Genomic DNA, 6,585 nt, shown 5'->3' with positions numbered 1-6,585 from the left:
CTCACTTACTCACGCACGCACTCACTTTTCACGCACGTGGGATCAACATTCAAATACACAGTCGAAATCACTAACATCACCGTATACACGAATTCAAGTATTAATTTACATTGTAATAGGCCTTAGCAATTAGTTTTACTTAAATGTACGATTTAAATGTATTTATTGACAACACTTGAATCTCACTAGGGATTTTGTTGAAAAACGTATACAATTGACTTGGAAAGAATTACTCGTTTTATGCAGCCCTGTAGTTGGTGCGCTAATTTTGTCTTTATTACAAGTTCTATAATTATGGAAGCTACTATTATTTTTCCGCATATACAAATTATTCTCATAAATGTATTGACTTGCCAAAGTCAAAATATGTAATTCCTTAAACTTCCTTCAAACTGACTCCCGTGGGGACAACCCACAGATCGCTCTTATAGTCCGCTTTTGCACTACAAATATCGATTTAATGTCAGCTGCATTAGCCCAAAAAATAACACTATATGACATGATGCTATGAAAATAGCTGAAATAAACGAGCTTTCTTGTATTCTCATCCGTAAGATCGCGTATCTTTGGCTGATGGTGAAGAATTTAGAACGCTGGTTGTATTTAATGGAATGTTAGTAAAAAACTCTTCAAATGCAGAGGCTACTTCGAGGTCGGAACTAATTACTTTGGCGTTTATGTTCACCTTAAATTCAGTATCATTTCTGGAGGTTCTTCCAGTCTCCTTGTTTATAATTTACCAAGTAGCCATTATCTTATCAGAGCAGTTGTTTATTTTAAGACTTAAGTGTTTCGCTTTAGCGATTCTACACTCTTGCCTAAAACTTTAACAAGTTTACTTCGAGTCTGGCGGTAAAACAAAAAGGTTGTTGTAAGTATTCATTAGTATCTGCTACATTTCAAATTATTTTTTTTAACTTAAAATCTAAGGAAAGTTACTGCGTTTAATAAATTGAAAATCGACAATAACATTGATGACTCACGTGTAATCTGAAATGCGTAGACATAACATCCCTTGGTCATTCACCGGGTGATGTAGTGTTTTGTTTTCTAAGAACTTTTGTGACAAAAAACCGATTCAATTCGACAATTTCGCTTTATTATTTGAAGGATTTTTGATAGTATGTTTTTTGTAAACCGTTTTATGTCAACAAACTTACACGCGTGGATCGCGACTTTTGAAGTGGAGCAAGCTGGCATTGTTCCGATGTTTTATCAACGTTTCGCTCCATTTCCGGTTTTAACCGTGGTTTTATTTGTGACATTTGAATAAAGTATCTTATCACAGTCGATTACATATTATTTTACAATTGAAATATAGCTGAACAAAAACTACAAATTTTTCATTGCATTTTTATAAGTATGTATGGTAGTTAAGAAAACACTTTTTAAACGGATTGAAGCTATGTATTATTTTGCACATTACGAAAAGACAATACTATGCATGATAGTTGTTTATATTTCTTATTTGACAAGCGATTCCGTCTTAACAATTTCGGTTTTAAGAGAGAGGTGAACTATATGAATAATACAAGTTTGTTTCGTTTAAAATAACGTTGAAATCGTATCCTACCCTTAGCAGTTACGATTTGATTATAGTATTCAAATTACTTGTAAACCATTCATTTATTTTCTACTGCAGCTCTCAGCAGCTTAGCTGCGAATGGAATGTATTAGTTTTTTTTAAATATTATTTTCCTCGGCGATAATGTGGCATTCTTATGGACACAGTAGGTGGCGGTTCAGTCGTGAGATAATATAAGTATGGAACTATTTTTCAAGAACTATATGAATATACGAACCGGATACAGTAATTAACAAAATAAATAATCCCTCGTGTAACTGACGTGGAATGATAAATCACGAGGAGAAATTATTCTTATCTATTTTTATCACATTTATGGACTATTAATTATCTATTTCATTTTCGCTCTTTGCCCTATGATACTAATCCATATAGTTATAGGTGAAAATAAGTCGATTTCCAGATAAAATTGTCTGTAAATTAGACAAAGGTCTAGCGGGACAGAGACGGGGAAGCCTTCTATATAGCATGGCATATCTCGCCTGATTTGTAAGAGAACCGCACAGTAGCCGTTAGCACCGTGGATTTAAAATAGTGAACTTTATTGTGGAATGAGGACTATCGGGTTGATTTTCCTGTGCGGTTTCTATGGGCGCAATTAACACGTATGAAAAGCATTCAAGTTAACGGCAGACCCAAAAACTAGCGACAGTTTCTGAACGACACGCATGACGCAGGTAAACTAAAGATTATGCCCATAAAGGACGGTGGACTGGATGTTACTTGTAAACATTGAATTTAAACAGTATTGGCATTTATAAAGTTACTGATTAAACACTTCCGCTGTTCGGTGTAATATGTAACTCCATATCGGTTCCATCTCTTGTACATTGTATAAATCGATTTGATCGCCTTGATTAGTAACAAGATGTGCAGATAGTTTATGTATTAATTAATATCATTCCAAAAGAACTTTGAATAAACACGAGGCGGATGATAAGACAAAAAATAATGGATCAAAGGTTAGTTATCTTAATTTCTAAGTGTATTAATTTGATTAAATAACTAGGTGTTAATTAAATTTACCCATTCACGTGATCTTTCCACGTTTGATATTGGGTCATTATTTTATCTCCTAAGACATTTGATAAACGCTGTTGCAAAAGCTGTTCAGGGTGCCTTAAATAAATGGGGAATGAATATCATTTGTTTTTCTTTAGGAACACATTAATCTAAGGTCTCACTATACGTCCCAATGTTGCCATGGATAAAAATATAGTTGCTGCGGATAATTTTAGTACAATATACTAGAAAGCCAAAGTGAAATCAGTGCTAATATTCTTTCCCCCTTTATTCGTTCCTTCGTTGTCCAACTTAATTTTTAACTGATACCTATGTACTTGAAAATACTTTGATGTTAAACTGACCGATTGGATGACTTGCGATAAATCCAGTATGACTTGGTTTGCTTTGAAGGTTATATTCAAAATATAAAGTTTAAAATTAATATTGAAGCAAGTTAAAACATAAAAGTATTAGAACCTGATTATAGCAAATTCGATTAAAACATAGTTATAAAGAACATACGTGTCGATTTCTATATTTCCTCTTAACTTAATTTAGCATTATTGTAAAAATAGTTTGATGATCCATTCATACAAATGACATAACGTTTTTTGTTTTAATTATTCGACCTTCTATCAGTGCCTAGGGTGTTTCTTCAACAGTGGTTATAAAGTCAGGCATCGCATGAAGGAGACAAAGCGAGATTTGAAGTTTTCGTTTCCGCAAATTGAATAAAAAAATAGCCAATTGTGTTGATATCTATATCACTGAGGGAACACGCTAGGTCTGACTGTAGTAATTCGGTGATAAGAGGCGAAGTGGTGAACATCTTGCACGCTCTCACTGACTCTGTTGGCGCTCCAAGGAGTTGGTTGTTTGAAGATTTGTCCAGTGTTGTGTAGTGAAATGGCAGCTTTCTGTTCTGTACGTATTTTTATGTCATTGAATTTTTTAACATTAATTTTATTCCAAACACGAATCCAATATTTTTATATGTAGCCAATATATCTGGGTTTATATGGTGCATATTTTAATGCATTTTATAATATTTTACTTATAGTTTTATACGTTTAAGTCACGTACGCATGCCCTTTTAAACATGGGAAAGAATGTTTTTTTTAATTTCTTAGTCTTATATATAATATGACTTACTTATAAAAAATATAATTTATATTTTTAAATAGTTACTGGCAGGATACGGTAGGTACATCCGTATATCATTAAGACATTAAATTATCGTTGTTATCAATTTTTTTATCATTATTAAAAACAGACACCGTCTGATTCTCTTATCGATTATAAACAGCAATACAAATTAATTAAAACAGTTTTAGTGCAAACGCATTGCAAAAACAAAACATTAAGATAATCTCAAGCACAGTAAACATGTCTGTTACTAGTCGCAGGCGCAGAATACAGTAAGATTAATGCGATTTGTATGTATTTTGTCAATAAGTTCACGTGTTTAGAATGTTTCATTTACGCAATAAATTCTGTAAAAATATGCGTAAGATTTATAAAAAATATGCCGTTTTAAATTGAATTTTGATTTCATAACTCTTATATTGTAATGCTAAAAATTTATGTTAAACATGTTTTAGCTTTTCATTCACTTTAAATTGTAATCACCCCTGTGTTAAATGAAATTAACACTATATTAAGAAAAAACTGTTTTCAGTGAATATGTTAGAAATACTTATTATAATTAAATCCGGAATCAGTTACTGCAAAGTACATATCACGTAATTTTCCGTGTGATATAAAGTTCAAATCTTAGATAACGTAATAATTAATTAACATCCGTAATATACATTAATAGAAAAACATTTATCAACAATCTACAAGATCTTTAAACTGCTTCCGTAACTAGCTAAAGTTTTTGAATAATAACTATAGTAAATGTCGCTTTTACAAATATGTTATCCTTATTTTGGTGCCGGTTACTAGTTTACTATTTTACTCCGAAATGTCCATCTTATCTAAATTATTGCCTACAAATCAAATTAATGTTGCTATCTCATTGAGAACAAGAAGCATATTGTAGTAATCTATTATATAATATAAAATAGAGAAAGTGATTTTTCAGAATATATAATTTAAAAAAATCTAAAAATTCTCATAGGTACTCGAAATGTTACACATTTTTTAAATTTGCCAAAATCACCACAAAACTAATGCTTTAACAAGTTTTGTCCTTGTCAATATATCACGTCATTTTTAAAAATTCACGTCTAAGTTTATTGATTCGACCAGCTTAAGAACTCGACTCAATTGCACAATATGATCCATATTCAAGAATCCTCAATCAACTACTTATATGGGGATATATAGCTTTTTTCTAAAGTACAAAAAAAATTGTTCTCGTGATTGTTACGAGTACCCTTTCACACTGACGCAACCGATAGTTGAAACCCACGTGTCGGTTTGTATTATTCTTTAAACACAATTGTAGTATATATATATTTACTAATCTTTACCAAAACAGTATGTCTTTATATAATAATGGAGGTTATGGGACAGGAAGTAGTCAAAAGACTAGCTTAAACCGAAGTAGTGTTAAAAAACTCCGGGTAAGACAGTATACAGATATGCGATATGACATTGTGATTATATCACTACCAATTGAAAATGTTTTTATGGTGAAACCTGGCATTCTTAGTTCTCATGACGTTACAGAATTTTTGAAAGAACGTATTCCAATGTCAGTATTAGCAATGGAAAAATAAAGTTATTAATTTAGCAACCGAGTCCAATTATCAATAAAATAATTGCATTCGATGATTGATGATTTGCATTATAACCCAATTTAGTCAGAGATAAAACAGGTACCATGAGTACCTCCCGACAAACAAACAATTACTATGGCATGTCAAGGGTTTATCAAAGCCTATTGTGATTCATAACGTCATTGCATCACATTAACCTAATTTCATGATTTAACAATGATTTGAAAACAAATCTGTCCTACTTTTTGGTATCGGTTATCATTTTTGATTGTTGCAAACGAATCACTAACCTAAACCAAGCGAGTGTTTTGATCGATGACAGCGCTGACTTTAATGACATGTTTAGTTAACGTTAAGATCAATCATTTTGTTTTTCAACATTTCTAATTTTCACAGAAAACTTCAATTCTTAGCATAATCCTGGTGCTATGTATCACAAACCTCATCAAGGAGGTTGACTCCATGCCCCCGTGGTTGAAGAACAGCGGTGTATTCACGGAGTCAGCAGAGTGTCATACAGACGTAAGTTGTACACGTAAAACCGGAAAAAATATTTTTTTTTATTTTACAATTAAACAAAGGAGACAAAATATTCTACGCATATGACGGTTACTGTAAAACAACTGTGGCCCTCGGCAGACAAAACCGTCTGTTACATCACTAATTGATAGAATTAAAAAAATTGAAGCTTTAAATATTTTAAGGATCAAACGATCACTAGCGACCGTGTATGTGATTCTAAAAATGTACTGTAATTCGCTGTAAGATGTTAAGACTGGCGTTACGAAAGTTCTCGATTGAAAATTACCAATGAAAGGTTAATTCGGAACATTGTTACAGGATGAGTTACTGGACCTCTGCCAAAGATGCGCCAAGTTGACTAAATCCCGTCTAGCGTATCCCGCCTGTTGCTCCACGGACATACAGGCTCGGAATTGGTGTTCGGACTACGTCTACTTCGGGAGAGGGACCTACGACTTCTACCCTATTTGAGTGTTTTATTCTATTACAAGTATATAAGTGAAGAGGAATTATGTGCTAACGATGTGACTATCTTTTTTTAATAGTTGTATTTTTATGTGGATATCTAGTTGTGGTTCAAAATGGAACTAGTATAAATCAAAATAAGTAAATCAGATCAAAAAAGGACACATAATGACTGCAAGCTCGTCATTTGTATTTCGTTCTTTCACATGTCGTTTATTAATGACGGACTTTGAGTAACTTCGGGAAGATGTTAAATATCGGTTCGTGCGTTCGTGTGTAAAA

This window comes from Pieris brassicae, chromosome 2 (assembly GCF_905147105.1).
Source record: "Pieris brassicae chromosome 2, ilPieBrab1.1, whole genome shotgun sequence".
Lineage (NCBI taxonomy): Eukaryota > Metazoa > Arthropoda > Insecta > Lepidoptera > Pieridae > Pieris > Pieris brassicae.
Note: the sequence above shows the minus strand (reverse complement) of the source record.